Consider the following 14,122-nt stretch of genomic DNA (forward strand, 5'->3'; position numbering starts at 1 on the left):
ACTAAGCAAACTTTCTTGTTTGCAGTGATAGAAAGGCTAGCAAAATCCCCGATGATGAGACTTCTACAACCTTCCCTTGGAGGAGATAGCTGCACCGCCTTCATCTGCATAGTTAGCCTGATTGCAACTGATTTGGCGCGTTCAGTTGAGACGTTGTCCTTTGCAAAGAGGGAAATGCAGCTAACCAACTTAGAAACATCTCTGCAAAGACAGTTGCAACCTCCAGCAAGTCGCAGCTTTATAGCTTGTACATATTGTCACAACAAAGTAATATGAGGAAATAATTTCTTATGCGTATTTAAAAGTTAAATAGAAGAAAATGACCCTTAAGATCCCCTATATTTGTACACACCCAAATTTTTCGTAATAATAGGTGTAGTAATATTTTACACCTACTAAAAGTTTTGGACCCGCCGTTTGAGAGAAAGATGAGCATAGCTGTAAGACTGCTAAATTACAAGGGTGAATCAACAAAGTGTGTCTAAATTGAAGAATTATCTTTGAGTTGAAGAATGAATTTGAAGCACTTTCGTCCAACTCTAAAGCCATAGGAGAGTCTTCTAAGGGAAAGGGAAAGGGAAAATCTCTCAAATCACCCTCCCCCGCTGCTTAGGAAAGGATGCTGAAGAAGATGGAGACAATAGAGACATGAATTATGAGGAAGAACGAGGTAGCTGTTGAGAGTGCAAATGATATGGAAATGTTGGTAGAGATCTCTAACAAATGTGGCCACTATAAAGGGTCGTGTTAAAATAAAAGTTGGAAATCCAGAGGTCATAAGAGACAAGGCTAGGGAAGAAAATCTCAAGTTCTAAGTAGTTTACATCATATATTTATAGTTCTCTTTATGTTTTCCTAATAAATGAGTAATTTTTTAAAATTTGAAGTTGTCACTGGACTACCAAAGCTTTACGGGAGTAGTATTTCATTTTTTTCTCTCTGCTTTTTCATATTTTTGTTGTATCATCAGGCAAATATTTGTGTAAGAATTGAAGAAAATCTCTTCATATGGAAATATTGTCGCCGATTTGACCGGAAAAAAAATGTACACGGGTGAAGAGAAGTATCATTCTTTATGAATCAATTAAGCACTAAACTTTATGAATCAGTTAGAACGGAAAAAGAAAATGACCAAAATGGAGTAGTAAAGTTTTATGCCCTCTCTGATGTATTTACATTTATATAATGCTACTAAAGAATCTCTTTTTGACATATATGCATCATTTATTCCATTAGATCAGTTTTTATAAAATTATAGATATAAACATGCTCATTTTACAAATAAAATATATGTAGGTCCAATTGGTAGGGAAAACCTTGGGTTAATACTGAATTCCTTCTAGCAGATTGGATGGTTAGCTAGATTGAGCTATTTTTCTCTTACTAAGAGATTGTCAAATTAGTCTTTAAGTTGGACTGTATAAATCTTTTACAATTAATCGTGAAATTTTTATGATATAAATCATTTATATTTAATCAGGAAACTAATTCGATAGTGTAAGAAATCTTTTGAAGATATATTAATACTTTTCTGTTTAGTTTGTAAGAATGATTATTTTCTATATTATTTAAAAATAATTTATTTTTGACTTCTCATTTACTCTTGATTTATAATCACACAAATGTTTATGAATTATTTCAGATTATAAGTTTAAGTATCCTCATCTCTTTTTTAACTTTTGTGACCACTCAAACACATGCAGCCACATAAATTAAAACGGGAAAATACTTTATTTTTTTGGCCATTTTCCTAACCTCAGTTCTGTCTTATTGAGGTTTCAGGTTTGTCACACGGTAATTGACTAGTTGAGCTTATATATACTATAATAAAAAAAAAAACTTAAAAAGAGACGAACCGAGGGGGGCACATGCATTCATTCATGTGATGGCTCTTGGATGCTATAGCTAGAAGCTGTTAAAATACCATATCTATCTGGTCATGATAGTGAGCAATAGGCGGATAGTGTGAGCAATAGGCGGAGCTAGAGTATCAAGGAGTTTATCGAACCCCCTTCGTCGAAAAATGACACTATAAATAAAATGTTAAAAATAATTTGTGTGTGTAATATAATAAATGTTGAATTTGTATAGTTTCTTTATTTAGATACTTCCTTATATTCTAAATCCCCTAAATAATTATCTTAATTTCACCACTATTAATCTCCCGAAATTGATACCACTGTACTGATGGAATACAGGCATACGCAGCGGAAGCAAATAGCCAGGATCAAACTTGCATGTAACATAGACAACACATAATCAAGATATTAATCAAACATAAAATTGATACTTATCTCTTGAAGCGTGACCGCGACCAAGAATCGAATCTTCAACCACGAGCACACACCATCCAGTTGATCATCATCCTTCAGTTCCACAGTCTTCTGCTGTGTAACCCGAATAATACCAAAATTTGTGAAATTCGTGTGGGCGAATTTCTATGGAAAAGAGTAGAAACTTGTAAAACCCTTTCTCCTTATGGAATAAGACCCCTATATTATAACTACATGCTTTTAGGGTTTTTTTTTTTTCAAAACCTGTTGGGTTTTTATTTTCCACTGAGAAATAATATTCCATTTAATTCTTTATTATTCGGGCACGGCGGGGATCACGAAATTTAATTAACGAGGCTTCCTATTATGGAATTAATTCAAAATATACGAATTAATCCTACCATAATAAATTACGAATTATTCCACTAAAAAATCGTAACTGCACTCCTCAGTTCAATTTCAAAATCTTTCATTAAATCTTATTTAACTCCCCATGTTAAGATTACAGATACCAATCAATTAAATTAAATTACTGACAATTTAATTCATTGACTAATTGAATCCTTTATATTTCTGCTTAACTTACATCATGTGACGGATACAAAATCCACCTGCAGGGTTTTCACATGAGACTTATAAGCATCCATAAAGGGGTATCATCAATCTTAAAATCGAGACGTGGATTCTATCAACTAATTATTATTTCACAAATGTAATTTTCCATTATCCAATTTACCAGGAATACATAGACCCGCAATTGGGTCGTACCTTTTAATAAATCAAAATAATGAACAAATCATATTGATCATAATAATTATATCAAGATTAAGAGTATAAGTACATTTAATGAACTAGAGAATTTGTTTTATATATTCAGTACAAAAATACTTATCTCTACTTGGTCCGTTCAATACATACAAAATGTACTAGCACAAGAAGACGGAACTATACCGTTCCCATAATGAAGATACATTATATTAATCTTGGGCTACAATCATACCGATGCCTTTGTCCAATTTCCATCTTAGATTGTGAACATAAATTTTATACTTATAAGAACCGATTTAATCTTAATCTTTCCGTATAAGCTAAACTCTATACACCAAATCATCTACTATATAAGTAAAGGACACACACACTAGTACATGATCTATTTAATTCTTTATTAAACAATGAATAAATAATTGTTCTATAATAAATACAATATCCAAACACATGGTTAATAGTATATATCTCAACAATCTCCCACTTAGACTTTTAACCATGACAATTGTTAGAATATACCATGTCTAAACGCATGGTTAATGGTATATACCCCAACAATCTCCCACTTAGACTTTTAACCATGCATTTACAACTTTCACATGTATTCCTTTTGCATGACTACCAAAAGTCTTAGCGACTAAGCTCTTTGCAAAAATAACTTACTAAGTTGTTTTCTGATGCAACCTCGTCTAGTAGTGCTTCGTTGTAACTGACCGATTCTGTACTAAGATCTTCAGGGATCCTATCATGAAACTCTCCAAAAAAAATGTATTTCTTTTCAATAATCCTATCATGAAATTCTCCCAAGAGTATACACCGAATCGATCTTGGTTATTATTCTCCCACTACGACTAAGTACTACTACTATTATAGTCACACTATCAAGCATGTTTCTTTCAATATTGAAATATTAACGCCTTCATATGGTGTTATTTTCTCAACATCACTCCTAGTACTTAGGGGAAGTGAATTTCCTTATGTCTATTAACGTTCCTCCCACTACTTAAATGTAATGGAACGTCAACCCTGACTTGTCGGTTAGACGTTCTTGAACTTTTGAATTTTAGATGACTCATTTGCTATTTCTTTGCTCAATTCCTATAAAACTAGTTTACTTCTAGGAACTTGGTTTATTAAATAGTCCTTTTCTAAAAATCTAGCAATTGTATTAACAATTACCTTATTTTCTTTTAGGACAAGAATAAACCTCCTTTCGTTCCCTTTGGATATCTAATAAACATGCGTACATCCGTTCTTGATTCCCACTTAACTTTATTTCCTTTTAAGAGAAAAGGTCTCTTAGTCATTTTTCCTTTTAAATAAGACTCAGAAGTTGGTAGTGCCTCCACTTTCAATGAACCTCAAAAGTTCATCATTTGACCAACTTCTAAATTCTATTCAGATTAAATGACCTAGACACGAGTGCCTACGTATAAGTTCATTCAATTCACGAAAGAAAAATAAATTCTCTTAAAGGACGATTAACATTATTCGAGTTCAAAAAGAGTTATTAATTTAAAGGGTCACGCATCAATGTACCACAATAGATAAAATGTTTATCAAACTCAATAACACAAGAGTTACAAGAAAAATAAACTACATATCCATCTCTTATTTGGTCGTAAACCGAAAATAAATTCTTTAGAAGCTCGAAAATAAATTCTTTCTAAATGAAGTTACATATAATGCATCCTTTAAATTAATGTCTTATTTCTATCGAAGAAATTCCCCGACTAGTAGTAAGTTGGTCGGATAAAATCTATTGAGAATTTGAGATATAATCATTAAATAGATCTTTAGTTATCTTTTCGAATGAATAATAAAATTCAAACCACACATCACACATATAACCATGCTTACCGAACAGCTTAGATTCGATAGGGAAACTTAACAATTCATGCAAAATATATGAGTCATGCCGTATATATCACCCCATAAAGAAATGAACCAACTCGTATGGAGAGTAAACCGCTAATTTATATTAGGTAAATATCCCATTTAATTATCCCTAGTTCCATTGAACCAACGTGTAACTCAGTTGGAGAGTCAAGACAAGCTATCAATTAACTAGGGACTAGAACACAGTAATCAACCATAATGAATCTATCCGATGAGGAGGAAGACCTATGTCAACATATAAACTCATTATATCACTGCTATATACAATGGAGACCATAGAGAATGAACCCTACCACCACTGTTTGAAGAAATAAAATTTTTATTTAACAAAAAATTTCCAGAAAACAGAAAAACGACCAAAAACCCATCTAAACGACCCCGGATGGCCTAAAAAGAGCCCAGTTCATGAGCAAAGCTCATGAGTATTGCTCAGTGGGTCGTTTCCGATGAACCTACCAAATTTCAAGTCAATCGAAATTCGTCAAAAATCATAATTTAGAAACCATGACCAATTCGGAAAAAAAAAATCCTTTTTTTTCCAGCCAAAATAGAATTTAAAAAAACATATACATTTGTTCAGTAGTTCTTGTCACATATCATCATTAGCGTACTAATATACATGAATCAAGAACAACGAACAAAATTTTTAAAATATGTTTACATAATCTCGGAATGTTGCTTTCTGGAAATTAGCATGTTTTATGTAATCATTGAATATAAAATTCAAAACACACCACATAGATATCCATGCATCTTGAACAACAAATTTCAATATAAAAGAACAATTCATGCAACATATATATGTGATGTCGTATATTCACTCTATAAATTTAAAACAGAGCTAACTCGGACGAAGAGTATCCGCTAATTTAAGCCAAGTGAATATCATTATCATTATCTCTAGTTCCATTGATCCAACATGTAACTCAGACAGAGAGTTAATACAAGTTATCAATAACTAGTGATTATACCTAGTGACACCAATAATAAATTAAATCTATCCGATGGAAAGGAAGACCTAAAGTCAACACATAAATTTATTATTTCACTAGTATTTAGTCATGAAAACCATAGAAAACAATTTCTATCACCACTAGATCATAGCCGAGTTATTTTTTTTTTTTAAAAAATAAATTAATTTTTCAGAAAACAAAAATTGCCCAGAACACCATCTAAACAACCGCAACTTACTGGGTCGTTTCCAATGAACCTACCGAATTTCAGATCAATCAGAGTTCGTAATATTCCAGATCTCTAAATCTATGACCAAATTCAGAAAAATAACTTATTCAGGCGATTCAAGAAAAAATAATAATAATCTGCTCCATATCCTTATCATATATCAATTCATGTTGAATCATCATGAGTAATTATGTTCCAGATTTAACATAAATAAAACCGATATAAAGAATATTGTTTTCTTACTTGAAACAAAATTTAATCCGACAAAGTACTCAAAACTCATCTAATATGATCTAAGTAATGCGAAAACGACATCAATCATTTAGCAAATGCATCCTTTACCAAGCAAGAACGATACATGTAAGTCTAGAGCTAAGTTAACATGTACTTTATCTCCAAAACTATGACCAAATTCGGAAGATAGACGTTTTAGGGATATTTAGAATTAAATAACCCGATCCAAATTTTCTTTAGAATTAAATAACCCAATCCAAATTTTCATTCTCCTTTTATAATTATCATGAGCACAAGGGCATACATTGTGTCCCTTCTTCTGGGTAAGACACAACACCTACTTACAACAAATTTTCCTCTCGATTAATACATGAGAATTAAGATATTATATTTCTTCCTTTCGGGTGAAAACCTCGATATCTCTTCTCATTAATTAATTAAGTGTTACTAGTAACTAAAATGTGATTTATTTATTTTTTAATCATCAAATAAAACACCAGCACTAGAATACACTTATTCAAGGACAATTTTCACAATACATTGAGAATATTTTAATGACTCAAATAAATAAACCATATTAATGGATCCTATTTATTAATCAAAACTCTCAATTTATGTATCAATAGATTTCACATGTATAAACTTTGAAAATTTTCAATGATTTCAAATAAATAGAGAACTTAACAACACTATTTATTAATCATAAATTCTCAATTTATACAATAATACATACTGTGAGAATGAGAAAGATTATGCCCATATAATTAAATCCTTTTCTATTCTATTTGCTTAGAGCTCTGCAATCCAAGTCACAAAAGTAAAAGGATATAACAAAAGAATGAATCTCACTCCACGAAATTAAAGGTGGAACCTTCGTTGGCAAAATAAATAACTACGTACAGCCACTTTCATAAGGAATATTAAAAATGAAAATATTATACATATTCCTCAAAAACCTGGCTTGTCAGCCTCCAAGAGAACACCCAAGTGACTATATTAAAAATTGAGATTCAGCCACAATGAAAAACAAAAAAAAATGCAATTTTCCTTGGCATAGCAAACCTAGTTTTGATTTTTTCAATCCTTGAAACTAGTTCTACCGCAGCCGCCACTTAAAATTTCCAGCAACAACTTCTTTTAATTTAATTAATTCAATCAACAACATAGCATAATGCATATATTGAATCAAACTGGGCCTAGTTCGTTTCGTCTTTCTGACGTGGTGGAGGGATTTCAACGACATATCGTTCATGATTTCAAACGGATAACAAATTCAGAAAAAACAAGTATTCATACACATAATCAAAAATATGTATATTCTTCGTTTCTATTTAGATGAAGAAGCTTTCGATGCCAATTGATTAAATGATGGAATACGACAATATATAGCCGATGATCAAACAATAATAGACAACACATAATGCGATATTAATCAAACATAAAATTGATACTTATCTCTTGAATTGACCGCGACTAACCTTTTAATCGAATCTTCAACCACAAATACACCTTCAGCTTGATCATCATCCTTCGCCTTTTCTGTGTGTAACCCGAATAATATCTAAATTTCTGAAATGAGGCGAACTTGATGGAAAAGAGTAGAAACTTGTAAAACCCTTTCTCCTTATGGAATAAGACCCCTATATTATAACTACAGGTTTTTAGGTTTTTTTTTTTTTTTTTCAAAACCTGTTGGGTTTTATTTTCCACTGAGAAATAATATTTCATTTAATTCTTTATTATTCGAGCACAGCAGGGACCACAGAATTTAATTAACGAGGCTTCCTATTATGGAATTAATTCGAAATATCGAATTAATCCTACCATAATAAATTACGAATTATTCCACTAAAAAATCGTAATCGCACTTCTCGTTTCAATTTCGAAATCTTTCATTAAATCTTATTTAACTCCCCATGTTAAGATTACGGATACCAATCAATTAAATTAAATTACGACAATTTAATTCATTGACTAATTTAATCCTTTATATTACTATTAACTTACATCATGTGACGGATACAAAATCCACCACAGGTTTTCACATACGAGACTTATAAGCATCCATAGGGTATCATCAATCTCAAAGTCGAGACATGGATTCTATCAACTAATTATTATTTCACAAATGTAATTTGCCATTATCCAATTTACGGGAATACGTAGACCCGCAATTGGGTCGTACCTTTTTAATAAATCAAAATAATGAACAAATCACATTGATCATAATAATTATATCAAGATTAAGAGTATAAGTACATTTAATGAACTAGAGAATTTGTTTTATATATTCAAGACAAAAACACTTATCTCTACTCTGTCCGTTCAATACATACAAATGTATTAGCGAGAAAGGAACCATACCTTTCCCATAATGAATATACATTATATTAATCTTGGGCTACAATCATACGGAGTGCTTTGTCCAATTTCCATCTCAGATTGTGAACATAAATTTTATACTTATAAGAACCGACGATTTAATCTTCCATGTATAAGCTAAACTCTATACACCAAATCATCTACTATATAAGTAAAGGACACACACACTAGTACATGATCTATTAATTCTTTATTAAACAATGAATAAATAATTGTTCTATAATAAATACAATATCCAAACACATGGTTAATAGTATATATCCCAACAATCTCCCACTTAAACTTTTAACCATGACAATTGTTAGAATATACCATGTCTAAACGCATGGTTAATGGTATATACCCCAACATATACTACAATATTTCAACCAGTTAGACTTGTGAGCAAGAAGACAGAAAAAGAATGTCTCATACAGCTGTGCTAAGTGACGAAAAAAGAGAGGGTAATTGGATCGGAGAATTTGCAATTTTAATCATGCAAAATTTAGAATTATCACAACAAAAGACTCCTTGTTATCATTATGGTTTGTTTCTATGAGCTAATTAATGATGATTTAGAGGAAGATAAGAGAAAGGATTGTGGATGGATTGTAGCGAGAATTGAATTAGAGTTTGAACTTTATAAGTCTGAGTTGGAGATTTCTTCATAGCTTTTTGGTTTACTAAATTCAAAATTTATTTTTATACTTAATTAGTGAAAAACTAAAACATATAAGAAATTTGAGTCAGAACTATTGAATTGAATGAACTCATATGTCCATATTGCAGGAAGGATAGTACAGAGGCTGAAGGTTGGTAACAACCCGCACCCTAAACTTAATTATCGATATATTACTAATATATATAAACTAGATGGGTTTACTAATATTAGTTATGTTTGGATAGTGATAATATATATATATATATATATATATATATATATTGATAATAAACATACATAAGTTTGTACGTTTTATGGATATATATATATATATATAGATTATGTTCAAAAAACACGATTAATATAACATTGTAGTTTTGTCGTATCTAAAACTTTATTATATTTGCGTTTGCTATGAATATAAAGTCGGCAAAAATGTATTAATACTTTTTAAAAGAGAAGACTTATTTAAAAGGAAACTATTTTTCTCTTTTGAGAATAAGGCAATGAATGATATTTTCAATTTTAATTCGATTAATTTAAAAGTGTAAAATACTTATTATTTTTTTATCAAATTTTGATTTGGATAATTTAATTCAAATTGTTAAATTAATTTTACATGTTTAAAACAAAACAAAGTAGAAATTGATTTTTATTTAGACGAAGAAATACTATTTAGTTTAGCTCATTTTACTGTTTGTCATATTGTTAACTGATGGTTTTTAAGGAAACGTGAATTAGAATTAGAATTTGACTAATTTACCTTATTCATTATTTGATCTCCATTTGATATTAATCTCTTTTCACATTTATTAAAGTAAGAATAAAAATGAAAAAGTAATTAAATTCTATCTTATTTTAAAAAATATAAATATTTTAAGTATATTTATTTTAGTAAACATAACAAATAAATGATATATTACAAGAATATATATATATATATATATATATATATATATATATATATATATATATATATATATATATATATTATGTTCAAAACATGATTAATATAACATTGTAATTTTATGTATCCAAAGACTTTATTATATTAGTGTTTGCTACGATTACGAATACAAAATTGACAAAAATTTATTAATACTTTTTAAGAGAAAACTTATTTAAAAGGAGAAATTACATGAATATTGTTTGATTTTTTAATATGGGATGTTTTTTTTTTACATTGTTTATTTTTTAATATAGGATTCACTTTTTTTTTTTTTTGGATATTCGATTTTATTAATATGGGATTTTTTTTTAAAGTAACGAGTTTGGAGATGGTGATTTTTTTTTTTTTTTTTTTTATATTGAATGCTTTTTTTTTTAATTGGACGACGAAAAAGTGAGCCAAACCGGCTCTTTTATATAGTTAGAATGCTGATATTGGATTTTTAGTCGTCCTCACAGGGGTGGGATCATAATTTTGGTTGATTCTTTAATGCAATCAAGTGGCTACACATGGCTGGCAATGAGTCCCAAAACCCAATATGTTTGTCCTCTTTCTTCGTTCACGATGAATCTTCAGCAACCATACCACAATGTGCAACCTGTGTGGGCCACAATGGACGCTTGTCACGCAGAGACTCTCACACAACTGAGTCACTTTCTTCAAGACCACTTCCATGTGGACCTTTTTTTATTGGAAGTATAACTTTTTGTAGATCTACCTTTGCCTCTTGCTTTGTTACACCTCCATTTTAAATTATTTATCGTGCTTATTAAAAATAGTTATCTCAAAATATTTGTTATTTTAGAAATTCAAGATAAAATTAATTATTTTTATCCATTTCACCCTTAGTAGAATTTTGTCATTAATAAAGATGACACATAATAAAATAAACATTTTACTTTGTTTGTCCTTGTACATTATCGTAAATTTAGGCAATGTTACCAATCTTTTTTTTCTAACTGAACCATTTATCAAATCTCATTATACCAACAATGGTTGGTGGGCGAAATCACTTATTCCATCCTTAATCGAATCTTGAGTTCGAGCTCCAGCCAAGTGCGGAGTCCATTGTTAGAGTGTTTTGCTTTCCAAAGTGGGACTACCCGCACGAATCGATTATCGGGCCCAATGCGCTACCTGATACCGGATGGGAAATCAAAAAAAAATATCTCATTATAGGTTAAATATATCTCACGTCATCCATACATGTTTTTTTCGGGTTTTTTTTTTTAAATCCATACATGTGCTTGTAGAGATCTCTCCTGAATCATTTTCAAGCATAATTTCAAAAAGAAAATCATTTTATAAGTTTTCTTGAATTATTATTATTATTATTATTATTGTGCTTATAATTAGATTTATTTGGAAACATACATCTTGAAATTTTTGTTATTACGTGTAATTGTTACTTATTCTTTCACTCATTTCTTTTCAAATACCTAATATGTATAATAAATAATGAAAGCAAAAATCATTAATGAGCAATTTCTTATAAAATTGAAAATGAAGCCGTTATAAGTCAATAGTTAAATTATCTTAAAAACCTCTAATTTGATTAACCAATCAAGTAATCTTTTTAATCATAAAATATATTCGAAGAACTAAGTTATTTCTTGAGGTTCATTTTAATGATTAATGAATTTAGGTTTTTATTTTATTTTTATTTCGTCTAATTTTAAGGTTAGATCATCATATTTAACTAGCATAAATTGTTGCCACGTGAAATTTTGAGTGAAAAAGTACACCAACCCCTCCACCGCCACCCCACCCCACCTCACGTCCCCATTGTGTATTATTTGAATTTTTTAGTTGTTTGCACACATATTAAGAAAGTTATTTAAAATATAAGTTAAGAATGTTATGACTATATTAACCTTTTCAAATTTACTCATAGAAAGTACTTTATTAGGAAGTTCTTTAAATCATCTATTAGCAAGGGTAACTTTAGAAAGAAAATATTAATTAACACCTTTGTAAAAAAATTAATTAGTTTGGAATAAATAAAAATTCCTTAAAATGAAATAAAAAGGAATAGAGGAAGTTATAAATACCAAAAGAGTTTACTTCTATGTACAAGGGAAGAATTATATGCTCATAAAATCATAAAATGCCAACATATTTTTAAATTTATGAGCTTCGCCAAGTTAACTTTGTTTTTCTACAAAATAATGTTAGTTTATTAAATATCGAATCACTTGTGTCTTCAATTTGGTGTTTGCTAATTGCATACCAAACTTGCTTGCTAAAAAAAAATCTTTAAATTATTTTTTAATTTCTCATCCGGCGTCCGGTATATGCTTTGAAGCCCGATTAATTCGGATTCACGTCGGAAAGGTCTTTTAACACGGGTAAAACACTCCCTACCAAAACGACTCTATACCAAGCTCGAATCCTAAGCCTGTTAAGAATAAAGGAGCACTTACCATTTTGTCACAACTTAAAAGATAAAAATTATGTAACTAAGAAATTTTAATAATTGTTAAGACTTATAAACAAGACAAAATTAACATGTCACTACATTAAATCAATTATAACAAAAAAATATGACAAAAATTACACTTCCTTAATTAAAGTTACTACTCTTATATCATGAGTTTGGGCCCGGGCTTAGCACGGACCTCCTGCAACTAGTATAGTTGAATATAATCTTAAAAGTTCATCCATCAACCCTCACAAATTAGCAGTGTATTGCACTTATTATGTTAAAATCCTGAATACACCTTTATTTGCTTAATTGCTTTCTACGTGGTCTATGACATGGTGGTTTGCCCTCTGGTATAAGAGAAAATATTTTTCAAGATATAAAATAATTTAATTAAAAGGGGAGTAAAATTGACTTGCCTCGCCTATAGACTAAAGTCATCTCCCTTCACGATTATTTCAACTCTTAATGTTAATATTATAACTACTCCAACCAACACTTAACAGTATATTATCTTACTTTTAAAAAAAATCATCCACATACTATTCAATTTGTTAAAATTGTTATCAATTTCTAATAAATATTTTATTCGGTGAAATATTTTTCCACTCACCAAGACACCAACTAAGCGACTCCCATAGCATCTAAGTAGAATTTTTCAAACTTATCACATTGAGTAAATCCTTAATCCTCCCCTTTTACTAAGACTACAAAATACTCGTATGAATTATGGTCAATACTAATTATATAGGCATTTATTTCAAGTCCAGAGGTTAATACGGCAAGTTTACACAAGGTAGACTCTGATTTTACTTGGCTGATAGCAAAAATTACATTATACTAGAAAAATATTTATTAATAGGGAGACCAGGGGTTTTACTCGCCACTGCCGGTCCTCACGAGGGACCACTTGAAAATTAATGTCGGTTTTTGGAGACAAATTGGGTCGTTAGACGAGAAATTTACGTGTTGGAATTTTCCTTTCTTTACTACTCTCTCAGTTTTAAAATGAGTGTTTCTTTAACTCATTTCACGTTCGTTGAAAAAAAAATAGAAGGGTTCAAAATAATAAATATAAAGTGTAATTTACTAAGTTATCCCTAATTATTAGATGTTTACTGAAAATTGAGCACTATTAAGAAGAGATAGAGTTGCAAACAGTTAATCCCTCTGGATAAAAAAAAGTGTCCATTTAGCCTTTTTTTCTCGGGAAATAAAAAGAGTTTCATTATTAAATCAAGTTAATTAACCTTATCTTTCAGATTTTCTATTAAATGCTATGTGATTAAATCTCAATACCTATTTAATTAGGGGTAGTTTAGTCAAATTGTTTATTTTTGCGTAGGAGTTACTATTTCGACACTTGTTTTAGAACC

This window comes from Lycium ferocissimum, chromosome 3, assembly GCF_029784015.1.
Source record: "Lycium ferocissimum isolate CSIRO_LF1 chromosome 3, AGI_CSIRO_Lferr_CH_V1, whole genome shotgun sequence".
NCBI classification, from domain to species: Eukaryota; Viridiplantae; Streptophyta; class Magnoliopsida; order Solanales; family Solanaceae; genus Lycium; species Lycium ferocissimum.